Below are 24,860 nucleotides of genomic sequence, written 5' to 3' on the forward strand. Positions count from 1 at the left end.
AGAAGTGGAAGGGGCTGTGGGGCTTGGAGGAGGGAGGCTGAAGCAGGTAGCTCTGGGGAACAGAGATGTTCCCAACAGGAGGGGACTGTGGTTTGAGGCATCTGCCCTGAGGAGGGACAGGCCCCCAGGGAGAAGGGCTCTGTGTTTCTGCAACTAAACTTCAAGCAAGAGTCAAATGGCCACGTCTGGCTGCAAACAGAGCACTGCCCCCAGTCCCACCACCACGGGGGCCACTCCAGCCTAGAAACCGAGCGCAGCAGTAGGACTGGGTTGGGCACCAAAGCCAGAGAGCCCTCCCCACGTGTTCCCTGCCACCTTCGCACTGAGGGTGAGAAAGAAGAGAATGCCTCTTAAAATAAGGGTGCTTAGATGTCTTACCTCTCAGATGCACGGGGGTCCAGAGTCACACTTAATTATATCTGAGAAAATAGAGTAATAAGACTTTCCTTAGATTTAAGTCTCACAGGGATTGTCAATTAAAGAGCATCCCATGGGTATATCCACCATGGGTCCCAACTTTTGGTGGGACTTGATCTCTTCAGAATACTTATTAGGAAGCGCTCATGTGGATAGACTTTGTACTTTCCCAACTCTTTACCCCTGTCCTTCACTTCCCCTTATAATTAAGTTGATGAAAGTGCTGTTTTAGCAACCAAGTAAATATGACTAGAAATAGAGCCAACCAGCAGGCTCTTCACCTGTCAAACATCTAGAAGAAATGTGAAAACTTCCCTTCATTTCACATTTGGAGATACCTAGGTACCTCACACACAAGTTGCTGGAATTTTCTCTAATTAATTTCCTCAGTACTTTGGCTGGAAGTACAAGTTTTCAATCCACCCATCCTAGGTATATGATGGTAAATTACCCTATGCATTGAGTTTTAGAACATAACCTTAAGATTGTTATACGTCCTGGGAAAATGTTTATGACATTTTCATAAGCATAATGCACATCCAAACAGAAGGCGCCACATATACAGCAGAGCCCTATTCTTCATGGTAGCTATGTTCTATAAAGTTGCCATGGACACTGAATTAACAAGCATTGAACCACTGTTTCAAGGGAAAATAGAAGGTTAGGTTCCTATGAGCCTCAGGTCACAACACTTTTATCAACTGATCAGTACATAACCTTGTTTTATGTATATCTTTATAAACACACCTTACTTAATATATATCTTACTGGTTCATCAACACTGAACTCACAGCCAGCAGCTCCATGACTCCCCCCTGCAGGAAGCTTCCCTAACACCCTTGCTGCAGAAGGCACATGGCAGCTGTCCTGCACTTAGGAGCACAAGACAGCACCTCACCACTGAACTTGGGGGCCATTTTAAACAGTAAAATCACTGATGAAAAGCACAAAAATGTGAAAAATGTGACCAAACAGACCTCGAAACGAACTTGTATACAATATGAACCCTGCGACAAGAAAGAAAAGTATTGCTTTGTTTAACCTCAGCTGGGAATATGTGCATCGGACCACTCAGACTTTGGGCCATTCTGCCTATCCACAAGCGCCCATGGCATCACCATGGCATTGATTTGGGGTTACAAATGGATTTTAGCGAGTAGGTGAATGCACAAATAATGAGAATCAGCAGAATGACTTTTATAATTACAAAGAAATATTAATGAACTTAAAAAGTCTTAGCTAAGCTAACATTTGATAAGGAAGGCAATGAGTTTCTATGTCTAGCATGTACTTAGTATTCTATGTTCTGACAGCACAATCAAATCTTTTCTCCCTGAAATAGACCCTACTGCTCCATTTCACTGATTGCCGATGATGCACATAACGGGTTTTCCTTCAGATTTTAGTCTTGCCTATAGCTGTGTAAATGTCCCAAGAAGAAAATGTGCTCCATCTCCTTTTACTGTAAAGGTCTGGATACAAGGAGACTCTACCCTGTTTTCCTAATGTAATATTCTTAGCTAAGGCAAACAAACTTTCATTGTTTTGAATAGTCAGTTTAGTTGTACATAATTTAAATTTCACAAATCACAGAATATGGTATTCTTTTTTTAAAGATTGCTGTATTTTATACTTAAATATGTCATAATTTTATCTAAACTGCTCACATGCTTTCTCGCCTATATCTCCAGGATCCCTGGAACCTCTTTTTGAGCCATCACACACCATTTTCCAGAGATGTCAACTTTCCTTCCAACTACATTGGTTAGGATATGAGCTCTTCTAAATCAGTAAGTGATACAACGCACCCCAGTTTTTATCCCAAGCTACAAATATCTGGTACAAATATTGGGGTAGTGTTTTCCCCAGTTCTGTAGTGACCTGACAAAATGTTTATTTTTAAAGGATCTTTCAAAAGCCAGCTTGCAGTTAACACTTGAAAAAGTGAGATCTTTTCTCTAAGGATAATTATTATTGCTGCATTAATAGTCTTTCTTTCTCATTCTCTCTCTCACCAATTCTTTCTGGTGACTTCTACAGGCATCTGAAACTAGAATTGATTGAGATCTGTTAAAGCTAATGTGTCTTTCCTATACAATATGTTGTTCAAAATAAAGTAATTAGGTAGTACTTAATACTCTTAACAGAAGAGACTTCGTAAGGATTTGAATAGAGGGTAACTCCCTCCTTTCTGAAGAATGATAATGGGGGAGGAGGAGGGACCTTCTCCTTACATTTGGGCATGTTATCATTTAATTCCAAAACACATTGGCAAAACCTCTCTTTGGGACCAGAGACTCACTCTAGAAAAACCTGACCTTCTGTTTCACAAAACTTGATGAGCTAGGCCTTTACCTGTATTTGGTGCGGAGAAAAAGCTAGCAGGGAATTAGCAACCAGAATAATGTGACTGGCTTTTTGCCATGTGACAGGGGCATGTGGCCTGCCTCATCAGCTGACAAGGCCCATGCTGATTATAAGCCATGCTGACCACACTCAAAGCACTGGGAAACCTTTTTCAGAGTCCAAGTCCCTTTTAGAACAAAATCTGGTGCCCCCAGGGGAGGCAAAATTTTGGTAATAGGATTCGATATAAAACAGCAATGAACTCTAAGGAAGCAAGGTTGAGTGTCCATCAACGGGCTCTGGACACAGTTCCTAGCAAGGCTGGCTGCATCTATACCCTGCAGTGTTCTCTCCGGCTCTCCACTCTGTGAAGGATGCCCACCTGGCCCCTCCGCCTGACCAAGTCCTCCCCACAATGCCAGAGCCCATTCTTCTCCCAAGAGGTTTCTCGTCATACCCACTGATCAAGGAGACCTCTCACCACCGATGCCTGTAACTCTGGGGTCTGTCTGCCTCGGGCTCTAGGCCACACTCACCACCTCCTGTGCTCTGAGAGGGCAGGCCTTGTTTCTTGTGCCTCTTCTGCAGGGACTTAACCAGTGCCTGTTGCTTCCCTAAGACCCAGCCAAGAGTTCCTGAGCTTTTCCAGCTAAAGCACACACAATGGATGATGCTCCCAGGCATGAAGTGCTCCCACGTGTGGAAATGCAAGCCTGTGGACTAGCTGGCTGTCATTCCGTTCTCTGCCCAGCTTTGTCCCATTCAGGGAACACGGATCTCAGAGTAAATCACTCTGCATATAATCTTTAATCTCCTCATTCAAACAGTATACCATTCACGTTTAGCAGAGGGGTAACCCACTCTATTATTGATCACACAGTACTCGTGACACATGCTCAGTAGATGCAGATGCTCAGTGTGCTGGGATCTCCCTACTTCTCTTTACTGACTTTCACTGATCATTTATCACTTTCACACATTTTAGCTGAAATTTTAAAAATGAACATTTCTTCAAGGAAAAATACGCAATAAGTGAAGTAATCAGAAAAACAACTAGGATTACGTTTAATTCATAACACAAAGTGCTGATTTCCTTAAGCCACAAAGAACTCTAAAACAATAAGGAAAAGAGTAAAAACCCAATCTAAAATGGACAGAAGCTGTAAGTAGCTTACTAATAAGGAACTACAATAGACATTATGTCAACACTAGTAAGAGAAATGTAATTAAGAACATATTTTCACTATGAAGTGGGCAAAAATAAAAAAAAATTAAAACATATGTTGGAAAGGATGTGGAGAAACAGGCATTCTCATGGGGTGAAAGTTTACATTGGTTCAACCCCTGTGAAGGAAATTAAATAACTTCTAACACTAAAAATGTATATACCCTATAACTCAGTAATTCCAGTGGCAGTATTACTGCACAAATATATTTATTGCTGTACTCTCTGTAACATCAAAATATTAGAGACCAATAGGGGACAAATTATATAAATTATGGAACATATACACAGAGGAAAACTAACCAGCCACTAGGAAAGAGTGAGATATTTCTGTATGCAATGATACAGCAAGACAGCTGAGATGAACTCTTAAATGAAAAGAAACAAGACATAGAACAGTGTGGATCACATACTATCATGTATTGAGTAAAAAAAAAAAAAAGACTAGATGCACATTTTTGTTATTGTGAAAAACATTTTCTAGAGGATATATTCTTCCTCTCCCTTCCTCCAAAAAACCTGGTGATAATGATTGCTTCTGGAACCAGATTGCTAGGATCCATGGGAAAGGAACTTATTTTTCAGTGTACATTCTCTCTAATCTTTCCAACAGTGGACTTACATTATAACTTGTAAATAATGAAATTAAAATAACCTAAGAAATATATCCAACAAGGCACAGACTGGGAGTAATATTTGTAAAACATATATCTGATAAAGGACTTGCATCGAAAACATAAAAAGGTCTCTTAAAAACTCAGTAATAGGAAAATCAAACAATTCTTAAGTGGCCAAAAAGATACTATATAAACAGATGTTCCAAAGAAGAAATATATTTGGCAAATAAGCATATAAAAAGATGCACAGCATCACTGGGGAAATATGGATTCAAACCATAATGACATATACTACACACATTAAAATGAATATTTTTTAAATAATAGTATCTAGAGCTGGTGAGTATATGGAGCAACTGGCACTCTCCTAATGCTGGTGGTGATGCAAAATGCTTCTTATAAAAATAAACACATTCCTACCATGTGTCCCAGCACTCTCACTCCCAGGTATTTACTCTAGAGAAATGAAACCATACATCCCCACACAGACCTTTATGTTAACGTTCATAGAAGCTTAATTCAAAATTGCAAAATTAGAATGACCCAAATTTCCCTCAGCTGGTAAATGGATAAACAAACTGGTTTATTCATACAATAAAATACTACCAAAAAAGGAAGAAAGAAAGAAAAGAACTAATGATATTGAAACAATGTGGGTGAATCTCAAGAACATTATGCTAAGTAAAAGCAGCCAGATACAAAAGACTACTCATACTGTATAACACATTTCATACAAAATTCTGGAAAAGGCAAAACTATAGGGACAGAAAACAGGTCAATGGTTACCAGAGGCTAGGGAAGAAGAAACGGATCAACTGCAAAAAGGCAAGACAGACCACTGCGGAATGAGGTAGTGATTGTTACACAAATGTATCCATGTGTCAAAATGCACAGAACCGAATATCAAGAAAAGAGTGAATCTTAATGTATGTAGGTAACTCCTCAATAAATATATTTCAAGTTTACTGAGGGCAGCATGGCAGGCTCTCTAAACTCTGTTTTTGAAGAATAGAAAGGGTAATGAAAAACTCAGACAGTTCTGCCACTTACTCCTTGGCCGTCTCCCATCAAAGAGACTAAAGTCTCAATAAATGCAGATGGGCTCATGGTTCTACTACGCTGCCCATGGGGAAAGACATTTAATATCATTACCTACTCCAAATGCTGAGTGACAGTATCTTTCCCCACTGGACAGAGAGATTTCAAGTATGAATGTGATCTTAATTAGATGCTTCTCTTTGCAACTTGGTTCGGAAGATGGCTGCACAAGGGTCAGAAGGAGAAGCAAATATTTGATTAAAATTAGTCACTGGGAAAATAGCATTAGTGTAGATGTAAAACCTAAAAAAAAGGATATGACAGGTACACTTTTCATAACCTTGTCCATTGCATTGACAGTTATGCTTTCAATGGCATCTATTTTGGTTTTCCAGTATATTCATAATACGTTACAAAAACAACCACTTTACACAATTCCTTTGAATGATACTAAATTTTGAAATACAAGCTTAAAGAAACACAAACCTATTCAGATACCCTGCTAAGTTTCTTTGTCTTCAATAATCCTGAATTACTAGCACCTCTTGGTTACTGGTTTCATTACTCTGACAGCTGAAATAACATGCTCACGGCTTGCTTCCGTCTTGCAAGTTTGGGGTTAGGAAAAGAATGGGCAGGTTACGCATGATATTTTCTAAATTAACTCAAGCTCTGCATTTGTCTGTAACCCTAAAAGGTTCAGTCACATGCACGGTATCTGAGGAGGTGGCAGGCACAAGCTGAAGGTTACACTAGACTGGGTGTCATTGTCATGAGAAGCCAGGTGTTACCCCTTAAAATGTAAAGGAATAAAATAACCTTTAAGACAGATTCAATGAATGTATTCTACTCTGAAAGAGAGAAACTGGTACATAAAGTACAAAAAGTGATCTGTCTGATTAGCCAGCATGTTATTCCTATCTCATGATTGTGAAGTCAGAGAGCAAGTGTAATACTGATTATTAACTTCTTAAGAAGTTTAAATCTGGGAAAAGAAGGATGAGGAAGAAGAGAAGGAAAGTGGGGAGGGGAAGAAGGGGAAGAAGTGGTGTGGTGTTCAAAACCGCAATGTCATGGTTACTTCAGAAATGCTTCTTCAGAACCCAGCAATCTTCCTGGAAATGGCATCAGGAGGGGCTGGGCAAGCCGAAGGGACATTGTGGTTTCTTTAACCTTCCACAAGAAAGATCCAGAATTTCTTTCCTTTATTCCACTTATAAAATAAAAGGCAAATTCCAATAAAACAAAATTACTCTGAGCTCGTAGGATTGGTGGGTTGAACCTAGAGAGTTGACTTCCCCAAATGGCACTAAAATGGAAGAAAAAGAATTTTTAAGATGAAATAAGGACAAAGAGAAGGAGAGGGAGCAACTGTGGAGAAGACAGCATTGCCCTCTCTTGGAAGCTGGAAGGTTGGGTGGAGGGGGGGAAACTGGCTCGGCAGAGCTCTGGCACCATGGACAGAAGCCCAGGCACCCAAGTGGGAGGGAATAGGAGAGGAGGCAGAAGCTCAGTGGGTCTCCTCTCTGTCGCTGAAATGAGGGGCTATGGGTGCTGGGACCCCACCCAGACCTGTCCAGTGACTACCACCCTCTAACTCCTGCAAGGAGAACATTATGAAAAAATGGAAACAAAGAAGCTCTGAGCTCAGGAAGTGGCCACAGCCGTGTAAAGACAAGTACTGGACACAGGGCTCCAGGGAAGGTCCACATCGGAACGGTGCTGAGACACCCTCCCTGCCCTGGCAAGTTGCTGTTTCCTGCCTACATGCCACTGTGCAGAAAAGGCTGACACACAGGATTCCTTCCTCCAAAAGCGTTCCTCAGTATTTAACTTTTTCTTTGCTCTGATTTGGTTATGTTTATGAAAAGAGTCATGTGTTAGGAGTGGAGTGCATGGAGGGAATGGATGTTTTGAGTATGTAATACTTAATAGTATATACACAGATACAATGTGTGTCAGAGTGATAAGGCATATTGGTGAAATGATACCCCCAATTCCACCACCCAACCTCAGAAAATACTCGATTGCTCTGCTTCTGCCCTGGAGGGAACCATTATTCCTAACCTCATGCTTACCCTTCTCTTTTTAATATTTTTTTTGATAATCTTACCATACATGTATGTGTTCCTAAACAATGCATTGTTTACGTTTGTTTGGTTTTCAGCTTGATACAAGTGTTGTCATATTACTGACTTAAGTTCTGAGAAATTCATTTTCGAACTATACGTGTTAGTAAGCAGCATTTGTTGGTTCATTTTCACAAATATATAATATTCTTCTGACTGAATATACACTTTCCTAGGGATGGACATTTAGTTTATTCTTGTTTTGGCTACCACAAAAACTACTAAAAACATTCCTGTACATACTTTTTTTGTGCCCCCAAACAGGAGTTTCTTCAATGTTTATAGGGCATTAATGGGTCATAATATTAACTTGCATTCAAGTTTATAAGATAATGTTTTGTAAAGTATATCAAATTACGTTCATTACAATAGTGTACAGGTTTCCTGTTCTTTATATTTCAAGTACTTGATCTTATCAAATTTCCTAATTTATATAAATCAAGAGGCATAAAAAAAAGAGGCCCATGGTGTCCCTAATTGTCATTTTCTTGATTACCTGTAAGATTGAACTTACCCTTTTAGATTTGTTGACTATTCATAGTTCCATCTATATGAAATGCCTATTTATATCTTTTGTCCATTTTTTTCTATTGGTTATTTTTATGGATTCATAGTAGTAGTCCTTTATATATGCTAAATATTAATTCTTTTCCAAGAGTATGTTGTTATGACATCTATGAGTTTTGAATTTGTCTTTTTATTTTTTAATACAACATCTAAATTACTGAAGAAATAATCCAATAATCTAAGAATAGGAAGATTCAATATCATAAAAATTCAGTTCAAGCCAAAGAAGCCTATGGAGTCGGTTCATTTCCAGTCAAAATACCAACTGGTTTTTTTGAGGAATTTGACAAAATAGGTTACTTTATAATGCATTTTCTTATCTGAGTTAGTGATCATTTTGTGCAAAAAGGAGTATGGGATGGAATCAGCAGCCTTTTTCACACCTGCAGTAGTTCACAGGGCATGGGAGTAACATGGACACAGGTTTGAAACCGGCTTATTCACCAGCCTTGCACTTGAGCAAATTATTTCATCAGAGATTAGCAACAATAACTAATAAAAAATAGAACAATTATGACTGCATGCTAAAGTTATGTGAATGTGGTCTATCTCTCAAAATATCTTATTGTACTGTACTCACCCTTCTTCTTGTGATTATCTGAGACAATAAAATGCCTGTGTGATGAGATGAAGTGAGAGGAATGATGTAGGCAGTGATGTAGCATTAGGCTACTACTGACCTGAATATATCACAGAAGGGACATCATCTGCATCACCACAGTTGACAGCAGGTAACTGAAACCAAGAAAAATGAAACCATAGATCAGGGGGAAATACTGCAGAGTTTTGCAAAGAGGTTCTATATGCAGTCCCTACAGAGTCCATTGCCCGCACACTGCAGACAGTAAACGTAGGCTGCCTTCCTTCATCTCCTGTCATCCCCAGAAGCCCAGGGATATAGGGACTTTCTGAGCCCAATGACCCAGCCTTTGTTTAAAAAGAGTCCCTGCCTGCAACTCTGGTAGGGAAAATCCCGGGGCAAAACACCTTTGAAACCAAAATCAGTCAAAGGAATAAATAAAGTGGGAGAAACCCATTTATTGCTTAAAAGCAGTCATCCACGTCTGCTCACCCGTGTCTCTCACAACCCAGCTGCAGAAGAAGGGGCCCCACTCAACCTCTCGGGTCCAGATACACCCTGGCTCCCTTTTGTAATTACCTATTGATATGGAGATGACTTCTTCTCTCCACCCCTTGGAAACACCTATTGATAATAAGCTCTACTAAGGCCAGGTGAGAGATTCTGGAAATACTGCAATTTTACCCACACCACCTTTGGCTGGATGACCCTTGAGTCTCCTGGGGGAGTGGACTGCACACACCTGCAAGGCCTGGGCACCTGGACATGGAAGATGCTAATAGGCAGACGGAGACAACAGTCCCATGCCATCCCACTCCAATCCACAGCCATGGAGACCTATTGTATTATAATAATGACATGAATAATAATAAATAAAGTTTCATGTTATAAAAGCCCTTAGCAAAGTTGAAGTAGCCACTGGCTATGATTAGAATGACCTTCCTCTTATTTTTAAATGCTAGTTGCCTTATGGACACTGTTTCATTTAACCCTCATCACCATCCTATCAGCTGAGTCCCCATCATTTTTCCCATTGGACATTAAAAGAAGCCGAGGTTGGGAGAGGCCAAGTGGGCTCCTTGCAGGTGGGCTGGATGTGTCTGCACCCTCTCCTGCAGCTCTACCTCCACTGTTGACCCCCATGCTGCACCAGGCCTGTCATGCCAGTCTCATTGTCAGGAGCCGTCTTTTCTCCCTTGTCTCGCACAGTCCTGGCCATGGGATACTGCCCACTGGCCTTTCCACCCTGCACAGCCCCCTGTGGGTCCTCTGCTCTATAGGGTCCTGAGGGCGTGAGCCTGAACTTCCTATTCAGACCTGAGCCTTCCCCTTTCATGAACACACTCCAGATTCTGACCTTCAACTCCCCCCTTCATGTGATGGAAACAGACCCCTTTGCCCATTCCTGGTCAGGGTGCTCTGTGATTGTGCTGCCCACCACTGTGCAACCCAGTCTTCTGCGCCACAGCCCTCCTCCAGAGCGGCCCCAGCCCATCCTCGGCAGAACAACCTATTGACTTCTCATCCACAGGTGCAAACATGGCGCTGCCTAAGCAGCCTGGCATTGTGGCTCAGCACTGGGTGTTATGTCCCACAAACTGGAAAAAATAGCAACAATGATTAATCAATTTTACAATAAGTTTCCAATGTATGGTAGCTCAATGCCACTGGAGCTTCTAGATACATGGATCTCTACTCAGTCTGTACCTAATTCACAACGACCTGTGATGCATCTTTAATTATCACTGTGAAGGCAGAGTATTTGACAGAAGAGTCTTGGCTGTTGGCCTCATCTCTGTCATTCACTGTCACCATTAGCTAGTCATACCTGTCCCCTGACCTCGGCCTTCATATCTGTGAAATGATTGCCAAGGGACCCTCCAGATCAGATATACCTCCTTCCTTTAGCTTTCAAATTATTCACACAGTTCAATTAACAAATATTGATTAAGTGATGTTCCAGGGCCTGCCAAAAGTAGGAATGCTTTGCATCTCTGTGCTAGAACATGATTTAAATTTATTTTTTATTACATGAACTGGAAAATACAGGCCACTAAGACAAAGAGCAACTCAAAAGCCTTGACTGTCTAGACCTTTATTCCCTTTGAACTTGACGGAAAGCAAAGTCGGCCCCAAGCCGAGCCCAGAGGTAGAGCTACCAAGAAACTGACCAAACAGAAGCCTCAGGGTTTTCCCTTTGCACAGGCCCCTTCACAAGCTCTAGGAAGGACTCTAGCAGGGAGTGCACATGATCATACGTTTTTGTCAAATTTTCAAAAATTAAGGTATTTTAACAGTGATCAGTTAAAGCTGGGGCTCTTTCCGACGTCCCCTTTACCATGCTTCCCATCGTGTTAGGTAGCAGGGGAATGGCTGTGAGGACTTTTGGGGTCCAGCTAAGGGAAATTTGAGGTGGGGATACATTTAGTTTGGCTTTAGTGGAATATGTGCATGTGACTTGCAGTCACTTCCTGGTAGAGTTGAGTTAATAATAAATGTCCTGGTGCAGGACTAAATTTCAAGGACACTCCTACCATCCGCCCTGTGGACTTACCAGTGTTGTGACACACAGATACACAGTCAGAAGTCCTGATATGCTGTGTGCCCAACACCAGAAGCGTGTGGCCAGTGGTGGAGAAAAAACACGCAGAGCCAGAAGCTAGTCTGTGGAATATTATGCCAAATCTCACAGTTCATTTACGATACATGTAAGCAACTTGGTAGAGGAATTTCAAAATTTGACAACAATCTTAGACATTTACATTTCAATACCAGTGACTTATGTGTGCTCTTTAGATTAGCAGGCTAGGGAGCTCAAAGAAACTTCTCTATCAATAATGCCATTTATTTATTTTTTAGTAAAGACTAAATTACACTCTCTATTAAAAATATCACAAAATTGCCATTGAAGAAGATGCAACCAAAAGATTTGGGAAAAATTATCACTAAGTATGCCCGGCAAAAAATAAAAACTGATGTTATTTTGTGATGTTTATAATAACTGCCAACTTCAAAATTTTGCAGTTTGTAATTTTCACAGTCCTGAACAACAGCCAAGGACAGTATGGGAATTCCACCTGATTCTCATGAGAAAGGAGTCAAAGGGTACGGGTAAAATTGCAGTATTTCCAGATTCTCTTGCCTGGCCTTAGTTCATCTCCATATCAATAGGTGTTTCCAAGGGGTGGAGAAGTACATCTGCATATCAATAGGTAATTAAAAGGGGGAGCAGCAAGGGTGTATATAGACCTGAGAGGTTGGGTGGGGTCCCTTTTTGCAGCTGGATCACAGAGAGACACAGGTGAGCAGAAGGAGACAACTGTTTGTAGACAATAAATGAGTTTCTCGGACCTTATCTCTCCTTTGACTGATTTTGGTTTCAAAGGTATTTTGCCCTGGGCTGGGAAAATATAGTCCCCCCAGAGTTACAAATGGATAGATTTAATATTTTTTCCCTGGGGTTGAGAAGAAAATGAAACAGGACACATGAGGGCAGCATATCTGTCAGGTACCCAGTAAGGGCTGTGGGGTCCGAACAAAGGATGCAGTCAAAGCTTTGTGTGAAGAGTACAGTTTTTATCTTTCATAAGCTCCAGTTCTGCCATGGTAACCACTTTCTATCCTTTCTACCAGGTGCCACTTTGAATATTTATTGTATTTGGAATTGCAAATGGACCACTTGTCCTCGAGCAGTTTACACTCTCCTTAGGGACCTTATCCGCCCTTCCCTCAGGCTCTCAAATCTTTTGCTACAGTTTTCTGAACTCTCTACCCTAAGATGACTAGCCGGGGCTGCCCTGCAGGCCCCCTGGAAAAGATTCCAGTGGCAGGCTGAGCAGGGGAGTTGCAGATGGCTCACCTGCTAACAATATCCATCAGTCCTGCTCCCTTTTACAAACAGGTCAAAGTGCCCTGGGGTCAGTGAGGTAAGGGCCTGGGGGAGAGGAGTGGGGGGGCTTTGGCTTAGCAAGCTGCCCCCTGCAGGACCCATGCCTGACAGGAGGGATAAACAACTTGGGTAGAAAGGCCTGTACTTCCATTCCAGCTTTCCGGAAACAACCATCAAGGGCTCACTTCTGATAAAATTTCTGTGCATCACTATTCAGTGGTACCTCATCACCTGCCTCCATACCCCATCCATCCGTGCTCCTTACAGAAGTGATTGATAGACAAATGGGTAGTGAAAACTATTGCCTACAGGCTGCTCTCATCTTTCCCAGGAGGTAAAAGGAAGTGGACCTGCCTCCATTTTTGGCTTAATCCTTCTACATGCAAGCCATCAGCCTCACCACAGAAAAAGCTGAATACTGTAAAACAAAACAAAACAACAATAACTCACTGTCAGAAACACCAGACTGTCTCATAGCTCATAGGCAAGGCCCACCTGTGGCACCATAAACAAAGATTAATACTATATCTCAGTTCCTAGGTTCCTCTCATCTTTCCTGCTTCTTAGAAAAGTTAGTGAGGAAAAAGAAAACCAGAGATAGACAATAAGTTGCTTTCGGGTTTCTGCTGAAAACACATTAGTTTAATACAAGTAAATATTTTAAAACCTTTTTCTTATATACACTGAGCATCTAGTGTGTGCCAGACTGTGTGCTAAACACTTTGCACATATTATCTTCTTTAACCCTTGTGATGGTCCTGGAAATAAGTGAGTTAGTTAAGAGGCAGAAGGGGCCGGGGGTCCCCGATTTCTCAGACCTCAATCCTGTGCTGTGCTTTGGTGTATAGATTTAAGAATCGTGGGGACCTCTCCCATGAGAATTTTCCAAGGGTTTCAGGACTCAGAAACAGACCCTGACAGGTAATCAAGTGGGGCAGAGCCAGTGGTCAGCTGCAGGTGAGGTGGCGAAGGTGAGGACCAGTTAGTAATTGCCCCCCTCCTCTTGGTAGGGATGATAAGGAAATTGGTAGTATAAGCTAATACAGTGCCAGGCTAAGAAAAGACAAGAAAACGTCTAGTATTAACCAGCAGACACATAAATATACCCCTAAAACTGAGATGCTTAGCTTACACTTGCCCCTGACAAAATCTGGCCAAGTTGAAGTTGTACCTTTTAAGAAATGGGTCTTTCATTGTTTAAAAACTACATCACACACATGCCCACATATACAAAGTACAGAGGATAGTATAATAAGCATGCATGTACTCTCCACCCACAAACGAGTATTGTTTCCTACTCTAAAAACAACAGGTTTGCTAAATTGTTTTAACTGTGGGGATAAGGATCTTATAAGAAATGTTTTCGATAGTGCCACCTGGTGGATTCATCCAAAAAGTGCTGTATCTGTTTTCACAACTTAAAAAGTACAGATTCTAGTACATAATGAGACATTTGGTCCCCTGATTTTTCCCAGTGGCTTTCCTTTATTTTTCTCTCTAGGTATCCTCCATCTTCTTTCCATTCCACTACAAATGACTGATCCTTCAAATTCCCCATTTCATTTCATAGCCTTTCTGCTGCATTAGAGCCATTTTATGGCAAGATTTACAGCAATATCAGGAATAAAGAAAATTGTTGTAAAATAACCATAGACAACATTATATTATGAACTGGCAATAAAATTGGCCGTAATGCACAGCTGGTATTTATGTAGGCCACCTGTTCTATTTTGAGCCACCCCGGACCAATTGCTTTCATCCTATTCACAAAGTCCTTTCATTCGCCTTCTCACATCCAAAGGTCTTCAGAATTAATAATAGTTTCCAGGATATGCTAAGGCCTCACATTAAGCTAACCTTGTTTGTCCATGTAGCCATAACCATGCCTAAAGGCTCATCACAGCCAATACATGCTTCTGAGTCTTTGAGCTCTGCCAAAACTCAGATACCATACAGAAAAAAAGTTTCACCCAAACTTTCATGTGAGTTATAAGATACACTTGAATCCAAACACATATTCATATCAAAAACTTAATGAAATCTTCAAAGAGCTATGTACTATTCACCAACTATGGAGAAGGCCATAATTTGTAGGAGCAGTTTGCATTTAATGAGCACCTACTCAGCGTGAGCTGAAAATTTTACATAATAAGTCTAATCCTTGCAACAACTCTGCAAGGTTGGTTAAATCAATCACCCATTATATTTATGACTTCAGTAAAGAATTCCATCAATCTCTCTCTAGAAGCTGGCCTATCAACAGTGCAGAAATGTAATAGTAGTAATAGCTAAGATTCACCAAATCCTATTCTCTGATAAGCATCTTAATGAGAACTCTCCACATATTAACTCATTTTATAGAATCACAATCCACCTATTAGGTGAGTACCATTAATATGCCCAGTTCATTAAAAAATGCTGAGACCCAAAGAAGTAACTTTACTAAAGTCACAATAGTAAGTGGCAAAGCAGGATATGAACCCAAAAAGTTACACTCCATAGCTCAATGTTCATATGACAACTAATTGTGACTACTGTTTAAATGATTAATGTTAAAGAAAAATTAATGAGTGAAGTCAGCATAAACACTGGAACAAAGACTTCCACAAATTCTCTTTTCCAGACGTAATGAGAGAGTTGACAAAAACTGCCAGTGTCGACTTTTTCCAGAACTCCAAAAATCAACCAAAGGCTTGCAACACCTGGGGAAGCATATATTTAAAAAACAGCTGAATTGTACTAAGAACAGTGAGCTCTGAGTTTCTAACTTGCCTTAGTCCCATCCTTCCCTTACCAGCTCTGCAGCAGCCTTGAATGTGGGTTGAAGTAACAACTGACATTCCTAGTGTGGCCTAAAAGCCACAAGAGGGAGTAAAATGGAACTGGAGCTCTTTCAAAGCCTCATTCCCTCCAAGAACTGACATTATCTGACCCTGTCTGGTCAGACTGTCTGGTGGTTTTCTGGAAGACTCCAGTTGCAAGGCTGGAAGTATTTGACCAAAGGCAATTTACTGATTACAGACATTTAAGGAAATCTCCATCTGATCATTAGCAGACCACTAAGCACAGCAAATAGAAACTTCAATGGCCACAAATGATCAAGAATACAGACTTTATAGAACTAGTTCAGAAAAGTTACTAAATAGACAAAAACAATTATAAAAAGCAACAACTACAATACACTCTGGGGGAAGGAGAGAATCTGATTTTCAGAGGTCCTACATTATGCTATTTCAAATGGCGAGTTTTCAGTAGAAATTACAATGTATGCAAAGAAACAAAAAGTATGACCCTTTAAAGGAAATAAAGTGATCAATAGAAATTGTCCCTGAGGAAGCACAGACATTGACTTACTAGACAAGGACTTTAAATCAGCCATTTTACATATGCCTTAAAAGCTAAAGGAAATCATGTCTAAAAAACTAAAGGAAAGTATGAAAATGGTTTCTCACCAAATAAAGAATATTCATAAGGGGGTAGAAATTGTATGACCAAAATGAAGAATTCTCTATACAGGAATAGATTGTAGAACAAAGAATTACAGATTTGAAGATAGGCCAATTGATATTATCAGCCAAAAGAACAGAAAGAAAATAGAATAAAGACAGTGAGCAAAGCCTCAGTGGCCTGTGGGGCATCAGGCAAACCAGCATATGTGACATCCCAGAAGGAGAAAGGGACAAAAAGAATACATGAAAGCATATGGCTGAAAATTTCCCAAATCTGGTGGAAAAAATTAATGTACACACCCATGAAGTTCAACAAAGTCCAAGTAGGATAAATAAACCCAAAGATGTAAACAGCCAGACACATCATAATCAACCTGTTGCGAGACAAAGGCCAAGAGAGAATCTTGAAAGCAAGAGAGGAGAACTGTCATGTGCAGGGGTCTTCTATAAGAATGACAGCTGATTTCTCATCAGAAACCATAAAGGCCAGAAGACACTGGATGGCATAGTCAAAGTGCTGACAGAAAACAAAACCAAACAAAAAACCTGTTGACAAAGGATTCTATATCCAGCAAAATTATCCTTCCACCATGAGGAGGAAATTAGGACATTTCCCAGACAGACCAAAACTGAAATAATGTATTGTTAGACCGGCCTAAAAAGGAGTCCTTCAGACTGAAATTAAAGGACATTAGAAGCTAACTCAAATACAGATGAAGAAATAAAGAGCACCAGGAAAGGGAACTTACACAGGGAAATATAAAATGTATAATGTATAAAATATAAAATGTATAAAATATATAAAATATACATGTGTTTATAACTCTATCTAATTTAAAAACAAACCACATAGTCATAATTATAAATCTATGTTGATGGACATGCGATGCATAAAGATATGATTTCTATAGTAATAACAGCACAAAGGAGGAGGGAGGGAACAGAGCTGAATAGCAGCAAAGTCTTTGTATACTATTGTAATTCAGTTAGTATTAACATAAACTAGATTCTAGTAAGTTGTTAACTGTAATCCCCAGGGCAATCACAAATTAAATAAAAATATACAGTAAAACAAACATCAAGGAAGTTTTAAAAAAACAGTAGAAAATAGATAACACAAAAAAAGTCAGTAATGGTCAAAAAAGACAGGATAAACAATACAAATTGAAAACGGCAGCTATGCATCCTACACGTTCAACATATAAATATTCTCCCATAAAGAGGCCTGCCTGACTTCTTGACTCTTGCTTTTCTCAAGTGCAGTTGACCCCAAGATGTTTTTCTTCCCTAAAATATCTTCCACCCACCCTAAGGTGCTGGTGTGGCCCACACTGAATGGCCACCCTGTTGGAACTGCCTGGTTCCTTGCATGGCACTCAACACCCACAAGGAGCTGGTTCTGTGAGGTTACACTGTGTCATCTCCACCCACCCAGGTCTTCTTCAGAGCTTGAGCAACACTGAAGGCACCACAGGGCTTCCTACCTCCAGGGCTGTGCCCTTGCCTTTCTGTTAACAAGCCCCTCTTTCCTTCCAGATGAACCTCACACCCACTCCTGGCAGGTCCTCTGCTGAATCTCTGGCCAGTTCTCCCAGCTGGCCTAGTTACCTCTGAATTGCCCTTGGAATTTTATGAGGCTCTCCTGTCAAACTTATTCACTTGGTTTTATCACAGGCTTAAGAATCAATTTCTCCCTGTATAATGGGAATTTTTGTGGATAAAAACTATAATTCTCTCTTTTATGATGTCCCAATGCTGATAGAGAGTTGGTGGTCAGCAAATGTTTGAGTGAATGAATGAATGGTGAAATGAGGTACTTCCAGATTTGAGAAAATGCTTTTATTTCCCCCAGCTTTCTTCAATTGTTAGGTATCTCCCACCCCGCACAAAAAAACAAAAAACAAAAAAATCACAGTCTTTAGAGGTCATGTATTTTCCCCGCCCACAATCATCTGCTCTGTGGCAAACATGTACACACAATGGAAGTGTTATATGAATGACTGAAGTGTGCAAACCTCCCTTTGTGTCAGAGTAAAAAAGAAAATCAGAATGAACTGACTGCTCCACTCCATGGAGATGAGATGGCTCTCTAAGGCCAAAAAGGTACAAATTACGTTTTAACTTTTATTAACAAGATACTTTCTGGGGGAGACACTGCTAGCTTCCTCCAAAATGCCCACCTTCCTCTTCCCCCCAGCTACTGAAGCTTAATGTCTAGGTGGACACAATGCTGCCCAGACAAAATACCCACTTTCTAGTCACCCTGACACTGGATATGGTGGGTGACTACACACTAGTCAACAAGATGAAAATGGAGGTGTTCTACACAACTTGCAGGAAATCTTCTTACTAGAAAGGTACATGCCCTCCTTTCTCCCCTTTCATCATCTTACTGTCTGGTTCTGGTTCTGGGGTGTGATGGCTGGAACCCTAAGAGCCATCTTGGGCCATGAGGATGAGGCCACATGGAGCAAAACTGAAAGCAGGCTGAGAGGATGATGCCTTCGTGGACCTGCCACACCTGCCCAGTAACACATACCTCTGCCCTTTTGCATGAGATGGAAGCATTTGCTTTGTGTTTAAGCCCATTTGATTTAGGGGTTTTGTTCTATGTGCCGCCAAACCTAATGTGAACTGATACGGAAGCTTTGCCTGCTGCTGTAGAATCCTTTAGCATGTTCAAAGCCCTGTTTGTTTGACCCTCCACTGTTTTGTTTGACCCTCACAACAACCCTGAGAGATACGCATTCATATAAAAAAACACACACAAATGAAAAAAGGCTATAATGCTATAGGTGGTAGAAGGCCAGAGGCCTTGGTGAGAACTGAGACTTCTGGCCCCCAGGCCAAGCTCAGTCTCTGCATCCGGCAGCCCTGAACTGGCAAGGCTCATCCTTGACCTGACGCTTCCCCAGCCCCTGACACAACCCACTCAGGTAAGACCCACCACAGCCAGTGTCTGCTGTCCCCAGGCAGCATCTTTGCTTTACTTAGCAGAGAACTCTCTATAATATTAGACAAAGCAACTCCCTAACCCCCGCCTGTGGCCTTTCCGTAGACACAATTTAAAGCCATGTTTTCTTCTTCATTCACCATTGGAATAAGACAGTGCCAAGTACAGCCTTTCACCATTTGTTTTTTACAAATCCACAGCGGCCAGTTCCATACCAGCCACCAAGGTCATGGAGACTGCTGGCTTTTGCCAGTCTAGACTGGTAAAACATAATTCCTGCAGCAGCATGGGGTGAGGCTGCCTGCTAGGGAAGGTCCAGGTCAGCCCAATGACTGTGCAGCCTGGACAGAGCAAGCAGCTCCTAGCGTTCTCTGCCCTGTGTTTTCAAGCAACAGGCACTGAGCTTCTTTGACTATTTTTGCTGCCAAGGTTGTTGAATCCATGGGCAGTTTGCAGATTGTTAGTGAGAATTCAGTCTTAAAATAAAAGCACTTCAGCCAAATCAAATGACTATAATACAAGGTAGTCTTACCAGAAGCAAAAGCCAAACCAAGGAGGTCTGAGCTGCAGAATGGTATGCCCGGGAACAGCACAGCGGCGAAAGCACAGAGGGTCATGGAAGACCACTGCCCGAATGCGAGGGAGCCTCCTGAGCGTAACTCTAAAAGCTGGGATGAATTAGCAGCATATGCAGGGGCCAGGAATTAATCCTCCTAATGAACTCCACATTGTTGCTCTCCTCATTAACGTTCTTTACCCAGTCTGTGGCCTCTACATTTTAAGAGAGATGCCAAGACCTGGAGATGGCCCAGGGAAAAGCAATAAAAATGATTAAAGAGCAGGGAAATGAGTCTTAGAAAAGGTGAGTGGGGAATTAGAGTCTGGAGAAAACAAGACCCCAAGTGACTCTAACCACAGCCTTCATCTGAACAAAAGGTTGAAGCATTTGAATCCCAGAAAACTCACTCCACACCCTGGCTGCATCCAAGGGAACCACATGTCCAGGGGTTTTGAACTGGCCTCTTTTAAAGATTTTCCCTTCCATTTTCATCCAGCTGGTATTGTGTTAATCCAGCCTGAGTCTACATCAAGCACAGACATTTGCCTCCTAAAAATTATCTCTACCATGTGTTGACCCCCGGTTTTGGGTTTCATCAATGGAAGTGAACATAGGGATTTGTTGAGTCTAAAGTTTTAAATAAAAAGAGGGTGAAAGAGACATCAGAATGTCCAGATTGGATACAGAACAGGTCTCAGAGGGGACACAAAGAAAAGTGGGGAGACAAACATTTTGCAGGTCAGCTCTGTCTTGTAAGCTCCCTTAGGTGGGCACAGTCACTGAGGATGAGCAAGCCATGGTGCCTGCCCCCCAGGTGTCCCAAGGGAACTTACAATAAGCTATGAGAAGTGTCCCGATGGGGCCAGAGGCTGGTGCATTGGTCTCACAGGTAAGAGGCACCTAACTCCTTGTGGGCAATGTTTTCCTCATTCTAGCTGAGGGGTGTCTGCCTGCTGAGCCTGAGTTCTCAGAGGCTAAGTTTCTTGCCCGTGGATGCAGTCAGTGAGTAGAGTAGACAGTCAGCTCCAGAGCCAGGACATTGCAACACAGCCAGGATGAGTTTGAGAAAGCAGTTCTAAATAAATCCCATTTTATCCATTTAAAGGACCATCTCCTATTAGCTTCCTAAAGAGAAATTAACCATGATCAGCCAAGAAGTATTTACTGAGGACCATTTGTATGTGATTTTTATAGATGCTCGTGGGGAAAGCAAGATATTTGATCCCAAGTGATGAGGATCGTCTTGAGGAGAATCAGATATGGATGGTGACAGATGCCCAAGGTTCTGAAATGTCACAGAGATTCCACATTGCCCACCTCTCACCTCTACCCTGTTGTGTAAGGGTTGCAGAGAAGCAAAATGACCTGACCTATAGCAGATTGTCCAGGGTAGGGCCTGGGTCTAACTGTCATCTTCTGACTCCAAGTCCAATGCTCTCTGAGCAGCCAGCATATCAGGCTGCACATGGTAAAAGCCCAGTAAGGATGCCAGTCATGAAGACTGATGACTTCAGACAGGGGAGGGCTGCCTCTACCTGGGGAACGCAGGGTGGCTCTGGGGAAGAGTTAAAACTAGAGACAGAGAAGAAAAATTATTACACAGATCTGGGGAAAGCCATTGGCAAGGAGACAGGACAATCTCATCCATGAAAATCTTTCCCTTTGTCTCGCACATGTTAGTCAATAATAGCATCAATATATGCCTTTTGAGCAATTGGACATGATGAAAGCTGCTATGAAACTGATAAGATGGCTGCAATCACATGGGCACGCAGCTGCAATCTCTCAGGCATTCTGTCACTACTATGAGCTGATAAGCACCCAATAATGAAATGTCTGCTATTAAAAGATAGTATTACCACACTATCTGGTGAATGATGCAATGCTCACTTTGGAAGTGCAGTCAGAAGTAAGTTTGGAAGCAGGAAGGAAAATCTTCTCCATAAAATAATTGCCATCCACTCTTAAAGCATCTCATGAGGACCATTGTAACAGATCCTGGCATTTGCCACCTAACAGCCGTTCCCCCTTCACCTTGCTTTTGTACCGCCTGTGTACTGGGGCTCTGCGTTGTATGAAGGTCATGCGTCATGATGATCCAGCCTAGGATAGCAATACCATTCCCACTCATCAGCTGACCAAACTCTTGACCTCCGTCGCAGGTAGGGATGCCTATGTGATGCACTTCTTACTAACGAGAATTATGGAAAACTCCTCCACTGGGGCACCGATGAATGGATTTCCTTCACTACTGTCTTGCGGGGTCAGCTCTGAGTGCATTATAATACAGCAGTAGTCCATTTTCACCCTGCAGCCACATAGCAAACCAACCCACCTGAGAACTGAGCTCAGCGTTCTGCCTGTTCTGGTGGCTGGTCCTGAGGAACACCCAGGCAGCCATAGGTGCGGGCTGATGGAAATGCAGGGGTGACCGTGGTAGTTGATGTAAAACCTCACTAAGGTTCCCATCAGATAACTGGTTCGAGTCTGGAAAATGGGCAAGGCAGTCTGAGTTTTTACCAGGGTAGCTGCCCTCAGCCTCCTGATAACCCAAATATCATTTCTTTTGATTGTGTACATTGAGCAAGGCTTCTGTAGGCTGCCCCTCCGTCCTACTTTAAGGGACTCCAGATCTTATTAACCACCTTCTCTGCTCTTTGCACATTCAGCCACCCCTGACACTCCACTCTAATCTTGCTGGTCAGTAAAACAAGGGCACCTTGCTCTGATGGTTAAGCTCCACCACCTGGCCCGCTGCAGTCAGGAAGCCCATTTCCAGAACAGCATCCACCATCTGCCCATGGATAACAGCTACTACCGATCATCTTAGCAATGCTGCTGTCCTTTTCCCAGGGCACTCCTTAGTGCTTTTAGGTGATCTGTCCTCTAGGACCCCCTTTGCAACATAGTCAGATGGTGGACTTTCTGGTACCCTCTATATACATAGTATATCCAGTCTAATATGCCTACTTCCCTAAGCCTTTTGAGCCCTTCTGCTATCACCTGACATGCCTGTTACAGGTTTTCTGTTTCATTTAGTGTATGCCTTTGCTTTCTACTAACTGCCAAGAACCATGCAAGCTGTGTTTGCATCATCTCCCAGATTTCTAGCGAGAAGTCTAATATTGCATCAGGGGAGAGTGCTCCCCTACCAGTAAACTATTCCTTACCCAGTTTTATGCTCCCCCATTGCCTCTCCGGATCCAGTAGCTAAGAATCCTATCCCATGCATACTCTCCTGAGCTGAGTCCTGCTTGGACAGATTGACAAGGTCCTGCAGCTCCTTGGTGGCATAGTCCCTTTGCTCCTTCTGCAAGCCCAGCCCGTAGCAGGCCAGTTCAGGTCGTGGCTAAACCCTAGTTACTGACCTGGAGTCCAGGACAGAAGGTGGAGGCAGATCTTGATTGGAGGTGGAAGGCATTTTATCCTTGAAGGCAAATATCTCTGTATTACCCTTGGGTTAGAGGGCAGTGCTAGATGTTAACAGGGAAGAATGGGCCCACTGTGCAGGCCTAGAGGGTTCAGCAGAAATTTAGGAATTTGGGGTGCATCAACCCAGACATCCCCATCCCAAGTGTTGGTCCCACCCCTCACCTAATCAGGACCCTAAGCTTTGCAAAGCAGACCTATCAGGGTTGAGATTTCTGTCTTCTTGATGGCTTCCCTACTCATGATTAAGTCTGTGGTCAAATCAAAGGCTTTTTCTGCCCTCTGATTGGAGGAAATAAGTCTCTAAATATGGCCAAGGAGGCATCTTCTTTCCACACTTAACTATACATTGGTGATTAATCAGCCTCAGCCTTTCATTGTCTTTCATGCATTGACACCTCCATCAATAACCTTATAATTTCTAACTTTTAAAGTTTTACCAAACTTCTAAATACCTTAGATATGGTACCCACCATGGCCTCCTTCCTTCGGCACCCCAGCCCAGCCCCCTCCCTGCGAAGGTTCTACCAATATGACCCTGCCAAGCCAGGAGCAGTCACACCCCACCTACCACCTCGGAGGGCCATTTCACTGTCAGCAGGCTAGTAGCTCCCTGGCTCTAAAAGCCCATTTTTTGAATCTGCTTCCTCAGCTCACTGCAGGCACCAGCTGCTATGGGTCAGGTTCCCTGAGAAACAGACTTCGATGGCTCTGGGGCTGAGTTGTCCCCAGCTGAGGCAAGTTTGCTGGGCTTTAGGCCCACCACGGACCAGTCCTTGGATACAAACTGCTCCCCAGAAAGGGCGTGGCCTTTGGTGAGAGCTCCTTTCAGACACAGAGAGGACAGTTCCTGGAGAGGGACATGGCTGTGAGCAGTCAGCAGGCCATTGGGAAAACAAGGGCTTTGGTCTTGAAGGGAGATTTCGGCACCATATTCCAGCAGCCACTACAGTCTCTTAATCTAAAATAATTTAAGGAAGCTTGTAAAAACCCACACTACAAGATGACCCTATGAGAGATCAGAGACGAGAGATGAGGAAAGAGGAATAAAATAAAATCGCATTTAGCACACAAAATTTGCCCCAAAGGAGCTACACATCTATTAAATACAAGCTGTGAACTTGACTGTGAACTTTGTAGTGACAGATATCAAGAGGAAGGGATCATCTCCAGGATGTGCAGAAGCTACAAACTAAAAGCATCCTACGTCCTCAAACCCATGATTGCTTTCCTTGGTGGTGAAGCCCAAGAGTGCTTCTCCTCTGGGTCCTGGTGGAGTCTGGGCCTTGCGAAGTGGCCAAGAACACAGGCAACACCTCTACAGTCAGTATAATACTGTGTATTTTCCACTGGCCTCTCAGAGCCCACTGAGAAGCAAATCGCAGACACCACCTCACAGAGCAACAGCAAAGCAAATTGAAAATTGGTACCTTTCTTTAAACAGTCCAACAGCACATGAAACCCTTCCTAGAGAATTTCATCTCAAGTTCTACCTCCACAGAGAAAGGTATGAAAACATTCTCAGAAACTCTATCTGTTGGTAGATTTTTTAAATTGTAGGTACAACAATTGCAATAATCTATTGCCTTTTGAAAACATTTCTTCAGCAAACAGTCTTTAAAAAGAGTAAATCATTTTGGTTGAAAAGCTGGTAATAAATTA

The 24,860-nt window shown here is 42.2% G+C and overlaps 1 long non-coding RNA gene across 1 annotated transcript; it reads right to left on the bottom strand.

Moving 5' to 3' along the window:
• Positions 1 to 310: 310 nt before the first annotated feature.
• On the bottom strand, positions 311 to 19,842 carry LOC118968731 (uncharacterized). The gene is made up of 3 exons (XR_005056534.2): positions 19,743 to 19,842; positions 9,020 to 9,074; positions 311 to 419 (listed from the first exon to the last, which is right to left on the bottom strand). It is a non-coding gene; the product is annotated as an uncharacterized lncRNA (long non-coding RNA).
• Between the last annotated feature and the right edge of the window lie 5,018 nt (positions 19,843 to 24,860).

This window comes from Manis javanica, chromosome 18, assembly GCF_040802235.1.
Source record: "Manis javanica isolate MJ-LG chromosome 18, MJ_LKY, whole genome shotgun sequence".
In the NCBI taxonomy this organism is placed as follows: domain Eukaryota; kingdom Metazoa; phylum Chordata; class Mammalia; order Pholidota; family Manidae; genus Manis; species Manis javanica.